The following is an 11,222-nucleotide window of genomic DNA, read 5'->3' as shown; positions in this document are numbered from 1 at the left end:
TTTTTTAGAATTTTCGGTGTATGTGTGCTGATAAATTTTGCATAATTCAAAACTCTTCTTCTCCCGCTTCGTCATTTTCTGCTGCTTCTTCTTCTTCTTTTTCATCATCATCATCATCATCATCATCTTCTTTTTTTTTTCTTGTTTTATCTTCTCAACTTTCTTCTTGTTTTACTCTTTTAACAAGAATAAAAATAAAAAAATCAAACAAAGAAAGAAGAAGAAACACATAATGGTACAAAAATACTTGGAAGAGGATGAACTTACATTTATTCAACTAAAAGAAAGAAAGAAATAAGAAAAAAATAAGAAGAAAAAATGCAGTATTAAAGGAAATATTTTTCTGTATTTATAGCAAATTTGGGTGTAACACGAAGATATTTAGGTGTATTGTTTAAGAATTTTCAGTGTATGTATGCCGATAAGTTCTGCATAATTCAAAACTTTTTCTCTTCTTCCTCTTCATCTTCTGCTCCTTCTTCTTCTTTTTTTCATCATCATCTTCTTCTTCTTCTTTTTCCTTATTCATCTTTTTCTTTTTGTTTTACTTTCTCAAGTTTCTTCTCACCAATACTGCCTCCTCCTCTTCTTCCTCCTTCTTTTTTATTGGAATTTCTTTTCCTCCTTCTTTTTTCTCCTTCTCCTCCATCATCAGTTATCTTGTTGTTAAAGATAATGAATAATTCAAATTCATATTGTCAATTGAACCAGAACGAAAATGATTATTTTGAATCCAATCAAGTGGCTGAGATCTGGTTCGATTATAGTTAATGTTTTCGTTAGTAGTTTATGATTCTGTCGGTGAATAATGTTGTTTTTTGTTTGTGAAAATTTTTGTTCATCGTTGATGATTTGAATTGAATGTAATGTAAGAGTTCAGCATTAAAGAAAATATTTTTCTGTATTTGGGTGTAACATGAAGATATTTGGGTACAACACGTAGACATTTGGGTGTATTCTTTAAGAATTTTCGGTGTATGTGTACTGATAAGTTCTACATAATTCAAAACTCTTCTTCTCCATCCTCCTCATCTTCTGCTGCTTCTTCTTCTTCGTTTTCATCATCATCATCATCTTTTTTTTTCTTATTCGTCTTTTTTTTCTTGTTTTATCTTCTCAAGTTTCTTCTTGTTTTACTCTTATAACAAGAATAAAAATAAAAAAATCAAACAAAGAAGAAGAAGAAACACATAATGGTACAAAATTACTTAGAAGAGAATGAACTTACATTTGTTCAACTAAAAGAAAGAAAGAAATAAGAAAAAAAGGACAAAAAAATGTAACATTAGAGAAAATATTTTTCTGTATTTGCAGCAAATTTGGGTGTAACACGAAGATATTTGGGTGTATTGTTTAAGAATTTTCGGTGTATGTGTGCTGATAAGTTCTACAGAATTCAAAACTCTTCCTCTTCCTCCTCCTCTTCTTCTTCTTTCATATTCTGATAATTCTTTTTGGGAGGAAAAAATCAAACAAAAAAGAAAAAAAAGCATAATGTTACAAAATCAATAGAAAGAGAATGAGGGAAAAAATGCAACAAAAACAACAGTAATAAAAAAGCGACGATGAAGATAAAACACGCGAAGAAAAAGGAAGAGAAACGCAAAGAAGAAGGAGAAGAAGAAGGAAGAGGAGGAGGAATGCGGAAAAAAAACGACGGTTATGGTTTTGATTAAGGAAGAAGAAGAAGCGTCTTTCATAATGGTGAGTGAGTGCGCTATGGAAACCGTCGAGTAGCGAGCGTGTTAAAACACGCTCGTATGGATGAATGTGTTCTTTATTGGGTTTAGCCTAACTTGTATAATTTGTAAACCAAAATGACTTATATGTATAGCACTTCTATTATAAAATTTTCTAGTAATACATATTTGTATAAAAAATCTAAAGATTAATCAATTATTTCATAAACTTAGAGGAATATCATGTTTAAATGTTCAACCTATTTTAATAAAGATAAAAGCCCATAATCAATAAAAATTCACTGCAAAAAATTTTAACAAAGAAGAGAGTAGCAGCACAGAACTTGTATTGTATAGTTCAAATTAATAGGAGTAGGAAAAATTGGCACGAAATACTAAAAATGGATTGCAACAAGAGAATAACATATTTTTGTTTAATTAGTTATAATAATAGATAATTGATTCTTATTTTTAACAATCATCCTCAATTTTTCAAGTTGTTATTCCAATAATTTTTATGCATGAAAATTGTCTTTTGGAGCAAAAGAATCCGTTTGTAACAAATAAAATCCATTCTTTCATTAATTTTAAAATAATTCTTTAAGTATCAATTTAATTATCCAAAATTATAAGAGCGTGATGTAATTTTGAATAATAAAAAGACTTGATTCCAAACAAGCTATAGGAATAGGATAATCGATTTTTTTTATACACAGCGCATGTTTTCTTTAATTTCTCATCATACTAATTGTCCATATTGATATTAGTTTCATATTAATTATAGACTCATGAATAACGATATACTAACAGTGACAAATCCAAAAATATTAAGTTATGAAAGTAAATATATCACACATAAGAATAATAAATTTTTTTTATAAATATATCAAAATGTGTTGAGTTAAATAATATGAAAATTTTAAATATTAAATTTTTATTGTGGTAAAAAATTTTACAATTTACTAATAAATATTAAAGTTGAGTAGAAAAAAATTCAACAATATAATTTCAAAAAAATAATTATTTTAATTGAATATATTACAATATTCTATTTTTGTTAAATTGATTTAAGGGTAAAAAACCTTAATAAGCCAAGTCAAGAATCATGTAACGTAAATACGCCAAAGCGAAAATTGTTTCAGCAATAAGCCAAATCATATTTTTATATAATTCGAACCATGCTGGTTCGAATTCCATTTCTACATAATTCGAACCAGCTTGGTTCGAATTATACACAAACACATGTATACACGTAATTCGAACCAGCTTGGTTCGAATTACACACAAACACACGCACACACATAATTCGAACTAGCTTGGTTCGAATTACACAGTAATTCATGGTATAATTCGAATTATGCTGTTAAAAAATTAATAATTTATTTAAAAAAATTTATTAAAAAAATTAATAATTTAAAAATTAAAAAAAATATATATATATATATATATATATATATATATATATATATATATATATATTGTATTTTTAGATAAAATTTAATAAAAAGATTTTTAAAACTACAATTTCTACTCACGAAAGTTGAAAACGCTGACACATCTACCCATAAAAAAGAAAATTACCATTTGTACCCATAAAACATAAGTTTCATACAATAAAATTATCCAAAACACTAAAAAATTATCTAAAAATCCCAAATTTCCCTTATCATTACCACTATTACCATCATCTTCCATCTCTCTCTTCGCATCACCTGAACACCCTTCTATCTAACCTCCATTTCTCTGCCACAAACCACCTTTGCCACAAACCACCTCATTATCGCTCCTTCATCACCATAACCTTCATCACCTCAATTAAAGCACAGTGCATTGAAAAGTAGTGACCTCATGAATAAACTCGAAAAAAAATACCTTTGGAGGAATCAAAATCAACCCAAAGAAGGAGATGCGGCGGCATTAGAGTTAGAAAGTGGGGCTGTGATGGTTGCATGATATGGGTTTAGTGGTCTCTGGGTATGCAGATTGGGGAAGTCTGGGTATGCAGACTGGGAAAGGGCGGGTGGAACCACGGACTGGACAGGGGTTGGAGCTCTGTGTCAGCGAGAGATGGAGGGCTACCTGGAACGGGTTGGGGCAGTGGTAGCAATCAGGTAGCGGCGGCAGCTCTAGGATTGCGAAAGATGGCGAAAACAGATGGCGACGGTGGTCCTGGGCTCGCGGAGGTGAGGCGAGGGGAAGAAGAAGAAAGAGAGAGGGAAAGGATGGAGGAGGAAAGAAAGGGAGAAAGGACGCGGCGGCAGCGAGTGGAGGTTGGATGGGACTTGACGAAGCCAGCGACTGTTGAGTGCCACGGCGGTGGTTACGCAGAGGAGCAGAGAAAGGAACAGGGGTGAGAAGGGGCGAGAGAGAGGAAGAAAAGAGGAAATCGGGTGAGGGAGCGACAGCTTGGTGGTCGCCGGTGGTGGGGCGGTGGCCTGAGACAATGAGGATGATGATGATAATGGTAATTTGGGATTTTCATGTGATTTTTTAGTGTTTGGATAATTTTGTTGTATGAAACTCATGTTTCATGGGTACAAATGGTAATTTCCTTTTTTAATGGGTAGATGTGTCAGCGTTTTCAACTTTCGTGGGTAGAAATGGTAGTTTGCTCTATTATTGTGTGAGATTAAATTTGATAAAATAAATTTTTTGCCACAAAAGTTTAGCATAATTTGTATTTGAATCAAGGTTCTGAAAACCGGTTCAGACTGACTAGTAAAACCGGTTGAACCGATGAACCGGCCAAAAACCCGTTGGTCGAACCAAACCGTGACCCGGCCGGTTTTTTGAGTGGAGAACCAAACGTGGCCGTTTCATCTGCTGCACTTAGCTTTGCCCTAACTCCATCCTCTCGTGCCAGATGCCCTAACTCCATCCAGATTCTAGAACACTCTGCCTCTCTCACACTCAGTCCAGGACAAGGCTCCTCTCAATCGAGCTCCTGGCCGTCCCTCACCTTCGTCCAGCCATCGCCTCGTTCCGCCGCCGTCGTTCCTTCGAGCAGCCACCGTTTGGTTGTTCACTTTTCTTCCATCGCGTAGTAGCCATCGATATCAACCTTCCCTTCTATCGCGCAGCCATTGCAACCTTCCTTCGTCGCGGAGCCACCTTGCCGCCGGCACTAGCTCTGTTACTCCACTTCGAAGCCCATTGCGCAGCCACGCTTTCTTGTCTTGGTCACTCGGTGTCTCTGTCTCCCTCTTGCATGCTCTGTTGAAGGCTTCTTCTAGCTTCCAGGTAAATTTTTTATTAACTATGATTGAACCATTGTTTGATTCTGTGAAGCTCTGTGAACTGTGAAGTCACTGAAGTGTGAACTGATTTAGTGAACCATTTTAGCCTCTTGCGTGCTCTGTTCAAGGCTTCTAGCTTCTAGGTAATTTTTTTAACTATAATTGAATAATTTATTGTTACTGTGAAGTTCTGTGAATTGTGAACCGTGAACTGTGAGCTATGTTTATGATTTAGCTTTTTTATTTTTCTGTGAATTGTGAATTAAACTGTGAACTTTGTTGAATGATTGTTGAATAATTATGAATAATTATTGTTAGTTAAGTTGTGAATTTTGTTATTGTAACTTGTTACTAGGTTGAATTATTATCGAATAATTTTGACTTATGAGATCATTTGGTTGGAGTGATTTGCTATGGGTTCTTGTGAATCTGTGATTTTGTACTTGTTAATTCGGTAAATAGTTGTTGTCATTCTTGCACTTGAGATTATTGTGTTACTTTGCTCTTCTCAAATTGTAAATTTGCTGAATTGTTGCTGTTATTGTAATTCTTGAGATTGAAATTGTCTTTGTTTTTTGTTATTGGGTTGTTGGATTTTCTATTTGGATTTTGTACTTGTTAGTTCGTTGTTGAAATTGAGATTATTGGGTTGCTTTGTTTTATCAAATTGTTAATTTGTTAATTTGCTAAATTACTGGTGTTACTGTGATTCTTGAGATTGAGATTATCTTTATTTTTTGTTATTGGATTGCTGGATTTTCTATTTGGATTTTGTACTTGTGATTCTTCAACCCTAGGTATGAATTTTGTTTTTTGTAATAATAATTGTTGAAACATTGATTAATTGTTGGTTCTAAACCTTGTTGATTGCTTGAAGCATGATTAATTTTTGAAGCATTGATTGATTAATTGATTAGGGTAAGCTTGTGTTGTGTCGTTCTAAGGTGAATACGATTGTTTTGCTTTGTGACGCTTGCTGGTTGTTATTTGATCTCACCGCATTTCAGCATTTGATCAATGAAATATTTTGCAAACATTTAGTTTTTGATTTGCATTTCCATATATTAACTTGGATTTATACCTTACTAAAAGTTATCCAACGGAATAAGTCAAGCTGATCTCATGAAAATTCCAAAATGACTAATAAGATTGAATGATAAACTTGAATGAGTTGGATGTTGGTATTTTATATTTGGTTGGTTGTTTTTGTTATTTGATTTTTGAATTTGTATTTAAATAAGATCATAACATTCTGATTATGTATTACTTTTAATTAATAAACCAATAGTTAAAACGATTCGATGACCGGTTCGATTTTTAGAACCTTAATTTGAATATAGGAACAAATATAATTTTATAATAGAGGTACGTATATACATAAATGTATATTTTCTAATATTTTTAAACAATGCTAATGGGATACTTGTCCCCCACACCATATTGAATGGATGATGGATTCCTCTATGTATACTAATTGATCATTTACATGATTTTCAAAATGNNNTTATTCTCATTATTATCACTTATATTTCTACTATTTTTATTATTATTGTTATTTTTTTACCATCATCGTCACCAATACTAATACCATTAATATTAATATTCTCTTCTCTCATTTTTTATTGGATGCTATTTTTTTTAAAAGTTTTTGTACTACTGTAATTATTATTTTTTCTTTTTGCAACATTATTTTTAGTTATGATATTCCTTCATTTAACCACTACCGGTAAATAATAAAATAAACCTTTTAATAGGTTTTGAAACTTAAAATCTTATACATTATAAATAAAACTTCCATAAAATTAATTTTTACTATTTAATAAATTTTTTATTAAAGGGTTCCACCTCCAATTTATTCTGTTAAATTGAATTGTGATGCTAGTTGGTTTCCTCCTTCTGGCTATGCTGGTTTTGGTTGTATCATTCGTAATCCTGATGGATGTTGGTTGAAAGGTTGCACTGGGAAAGTCGAAGTGTGCAGTGTTCTTTTTGCTGAATTGTATGCAATTTGGAGAGGCTTACTTCTTGCTTGGGAGAATGGATTTCGTGAGGTTATTTGTGAAACAGACTGTTTAGAAGCTCTTTTCTTGGTAAACCAAAGAATGCTTGGTAAGGATATTCCGGAATGGGATTTGGCAAAGCATATACAGGAGGTTATGAATTGGAATTGGAGAGTCTCTATTCTTTCATTGCTATTCTTGTAGATTTTTTGTTGTTTTTATTATGTGTTTATCGATTCGAAGTGAAGCTTCCCATAATTCATTTTAGTGTTAACTGTTAGTAGAAGATTTTATTTCTTGTTGTAGCTGGGAATGATGTTAACGAAGATGAACAGAAGGAGGTTGAAGATATAAAGGGATATTTCGACAATTTAACGTTAAATTTAGCGGATTCAGATATTTAGATATTTTTATTAATTAGAACCTATCTTTTATGAGAGCATTAGTTGTGATATTTCATGTGTAATTTTATCAGTATTATAAATATTTGTAAGTAGAAATAGTACCTATTTAATTAGCCGTTTTATCTATGAAATGTGCTTTTAATTTATTGAAAGGTGTAATAATAGGTCTTTCGAAAAAAAATGAATTTTTTTTCGTCAAATTTTTATCCCAATCCACATTAGGCTAGAGCAGATTTTTATTGCTTTAACATTCGTCAATTACTATTCATAATAAAAAAAGTAAACATAGCCAAAATTGCCCTTATCTTGACCTATTTTTGTTTGTTGAAATGTTTCTAAATAGTATAGCAATAATGACTTTTTAATTATTGATTTGAAATCAAAAGTATAGTAAAATTTGAACATTTCTAATACGGCTTATATTTTTCACAAATAATATAATTTTAGTTAAAATAAATCTAAGAATAAAATATATTTTTTATTTTTAATATTTGCAATTTTTTTAAAAATTATTTCTAAAATTTAGTTGCATTTAATTTGATCTCTAAAGTTTTTAATTTGTGTCAAAATTACCTATAGATATTAACTCAATATAAATTATTATGGATAAAATTGAAAATTTTAATTTTTAAGGATAATTTTGACACAAATAAAAAATGTTAGAGACAAAACTGAATAAAATTAAATATTAAAAGTATTTTCAGAAAAAATTACAAACATTAAAAACAAAAATAGTATAATTTATTATGAATTTATATATTTTGAAAATTGAATACATATAAATTTTATGTTCAAACCACAAAATAATATTTATACGAGTAAATAGCCAAATTGGTCCCCGAAAGATAGGCCATTCTTCAAACGAGTCCCCGTAAGATAAAGATAATAAAATTTGTCCCCGAAAAATTTAAAATTGGTAACGTTAGCCCTTCCGTCAAATTTCCGTCAACTCCGTCAGTGACACCGTTAGCTGTTGCTTAGGTGGCTGTTAGTGTGGCATATGAGCATGCCAGCTTGGCATAGAGGGGTTGGTGACAAGATATGTTTCCATATGTATGTCAAATTAGTCCCAGGTGCGTAAACCCTAATCCCCTCTTCGTTTTAAATTGCCATTGTTGGTGCACCTTGAGCTTGATTCTGCAGAGGCCAAAAATTTATGAGCGGTTGGACGATGGGTAGCGTAGGTGGGGGTCGCAGTGGACATGTGTCGCAATCACACGGAAGCCATGCCTCGAGCTCTTCGCTGCGGTGGCGGAGGAAGAACTCCGACGAAGTTTGCTTTTGTGGGCTGAAGACAGTAATCAAGAAGTCTGGGACAAGAGAAAATCCTGATAGATTGTTCCATGCTTGTCCAAGATACCGGGTGAGTTATCATTGTAGTCTTCTTGAAGCTTCAATTGACATTGCTTGGATTTTGACAATTTGGTTCCCTGAGGTTGTGCAGAAGGGTAGCCACTGCAATTACTTTAGGTGGGCTGAGGACGACGACTATGAAGGATTAGAGAACTTAGGAGAAGTTAAAACTAATGCACAAATGGAGAGTGATGCTGCTTTGTTAAACCATAACATATCTTGGAGAATGATGACCTTAGAAGCTGAAGTAAAAGCACTTAGGATGCAACTGTATTTTGGGTTAATATTTGTGATTGTGGTTTTTATGATTATGTGTATGTTCTTTAGTGGGAAGTGAAGCAGTTACTGTGAAAAGGTGAAAACCTTGTATGTTGATGTTTCCTTACAAGTAAAAAGGTTATTTACATGCAATTTTGTTGTTGATCATAACATTATATAAGCAAATCAGTCAAAGCAGAATTAAAATTAAGTAAAGTAGGAATAGAAAAATATGATAACATCACCAATGGTGAACTAGTTTCCATTGTCTCAGATTCAAATAAGAACATTGTTTTAACATGATAATAATCCAAAAGGTTGTAGCTGACAGTTCAAAGCAGTATACCATAAAGGGCTATACAAAAAACAGAGCTACTGAAGATACCACAATTCCCACATTGTTTATAAAAACTAAAATTTAGCCCCGACAAAATAACAGATACTAAATGCCCTATATCTTATGTTTTCAAGTCTTGAAGTCATTCTATGTCTTTCTTTCTGGGAGGTTTGAAACCCGGAGTTGGAACAAATGTCATGAAGCTGGCAAGTTTCTTGGCTGTTGCGGAGCTGCTTTCCTTGATGGTTTCAGCAGATACAGCAACTTCTCCTGGAGAGGCATTTCCTTTTGCCCTGGCCCTGGTTACATGGAGTTTTGGAGGCCTTCCTCTTTTTCTAGTCTGCATCAAACAGTTTTCATCATTGTCTGAAATCAAAAATAGATACAAGTAACCAATGCTAAAATTAAAACTTTTTACAACATTACCTGAGTGACATTGCTTGAGGTTTGGGACTGTTGTGTCAGAGGAAGCTGAGCATGCTGAGTAACAGAAATTTCAGTTTGTTCATCGTGAGCAGCTACTGCTACTGCAGGTGGTGTCTGTATAGGCTGAGCGTGATCTTCCTTTTCTGCTTCTGGAGCAGGTGCAGGTTGTGGTTGTTGAACAGCTGCAAGCTGCAATTGCATCATCCTTGCTTTTTCCTGAGCATCGTCTTGCTTTTTCTTGCTGCAAGTTCTCTTGTTGTGGCCCACCTCGCCACAGTACATGCACCGAATTGGAGCATACTTCCTTTTCATTTTTGTCTTCGTGCTAGTGGGTCCTTCATCCTTGTCCTTCCTTCTATTTGTTGTTGGTCTGCCTGGTTTGGGTTTGATAGGAGGTGGAACAGGTGCAAGAGAACCAGTTTTCTCCCATAGATCTTGTCCCTTGACAGGATTAACATTGAATTGGTATGTTCTTCTGTAAGCATCCATGCTCAACCATTCGTGGCAATACTCCTCAGGACTCTTATCATTTTTTTCTTGGATGGCTGATATTGCGTGCATACAAGGCATGCCTATATTTTTCAGAAAAAAAAGGCATTCAGTTATGAAATAGGAAAGATGAAATAAGTTATGAATCATGGTATGCATATGAAAGATGAAATAAGTTATGAAATCAACCTGTCAACTGCCAAAACCTGCAGGAGCAAGTATGCTTCCCCAGATCTACCACCATATTAGTAGGCCATCCTTGAACTTCATAGACTTCCTCTTTCGCATCACCCGACTAGTAGGGAGCCCAGTTTCTGGATAACTTAATAAGAGATTCCAGTCTACTCTGCTGAACTGGAGCAAGTTTTCCTTGATAACTCAGAAGCTTCAGTCTATTATCAGACATGATTTTCATCACCATTCTTCGTACCTCCTCTGCCAGACTCAGAATAGGCTTACCTCTGTCATGCTTCGTCTTTGCATTGAAGGATTCACAAGTGTTGTTGCAGATGTTGTCAACCTTTGGCCCTTCACTGAAATGGGCTTTGGTCCAAGCTTCCTTCGGCCACTTGGCTAAGTATTCCCAAACTTTTTCGTTAATCCTTTTGACTCTATTCATATTCCTCTCGAATTCAACCGGGGTCTTCGATCTTGCACACTCCCAGACCAAGTCCTTAAGTTCAACGCTGCCCCACTGTTTGGAGAAGTTCCTCCACAAATGCCACACACAAAATCTGTGTGGAATAGCTGGGCCGAGTTCCTTGACTGCTGGTATTAACCCCTGCAAAAAAAATCAACCCCAACAAGATTTACAGTCATAAAAGTCCTCAAAGATGCATCATTAAATCAAAAGAGTCCTTAAAAATCAAATCGGGACTCAAATTAGTCCTCACCTTTTGCATGTCTGATATGAAACACAAGTTTTTTGCCTCATATTCTCCCAGGTCTGATAGGAGCAGCTCCAAGAACCATTTCCAGTTCTCTTTGTTCTCAACATCAACAATTGCGTATGCAATCACAAAAATGTGATTGTTTGCATC

The 11,222-nt window shown here is 33.9% G+C and overlaps 1 long non-coding RNA gene across 1 annotated transcript; it reads left to right on the top strand.

The window, feature by feature from the left end:
* LOC110268275 lies at positions 5,022-5,480 on the top strand. Its single transcript, XR_002356407.1, has 2 exons — positions 5,022-5,058; positions 5,271-5,480. It is a non-coding gene; the product is annotated as an uncharacterized LOC110268275 (long non-coding RNA).

The sequence above is a fragment of the Arachis ipaensis genome, chromosome B10, assembly GCF_000816755.2.
Source record: "Arachis ipaensis cultivar K30076 chromosome B10, Araip1.1, whole genome shotgun sequence".
Classification (NCBI taxonomy): domain Eukaryota; kingdom Viridiplantae; phylum Streptophyta; class Magnoliopsida; order Fabales; family Fabaceae; genus Arachis; species Arachis ipaensis.
Note: the sequence above shows the minus strand (reverse complement) of the source record. Positions and strands in the feature narration are given on the sequence as shown.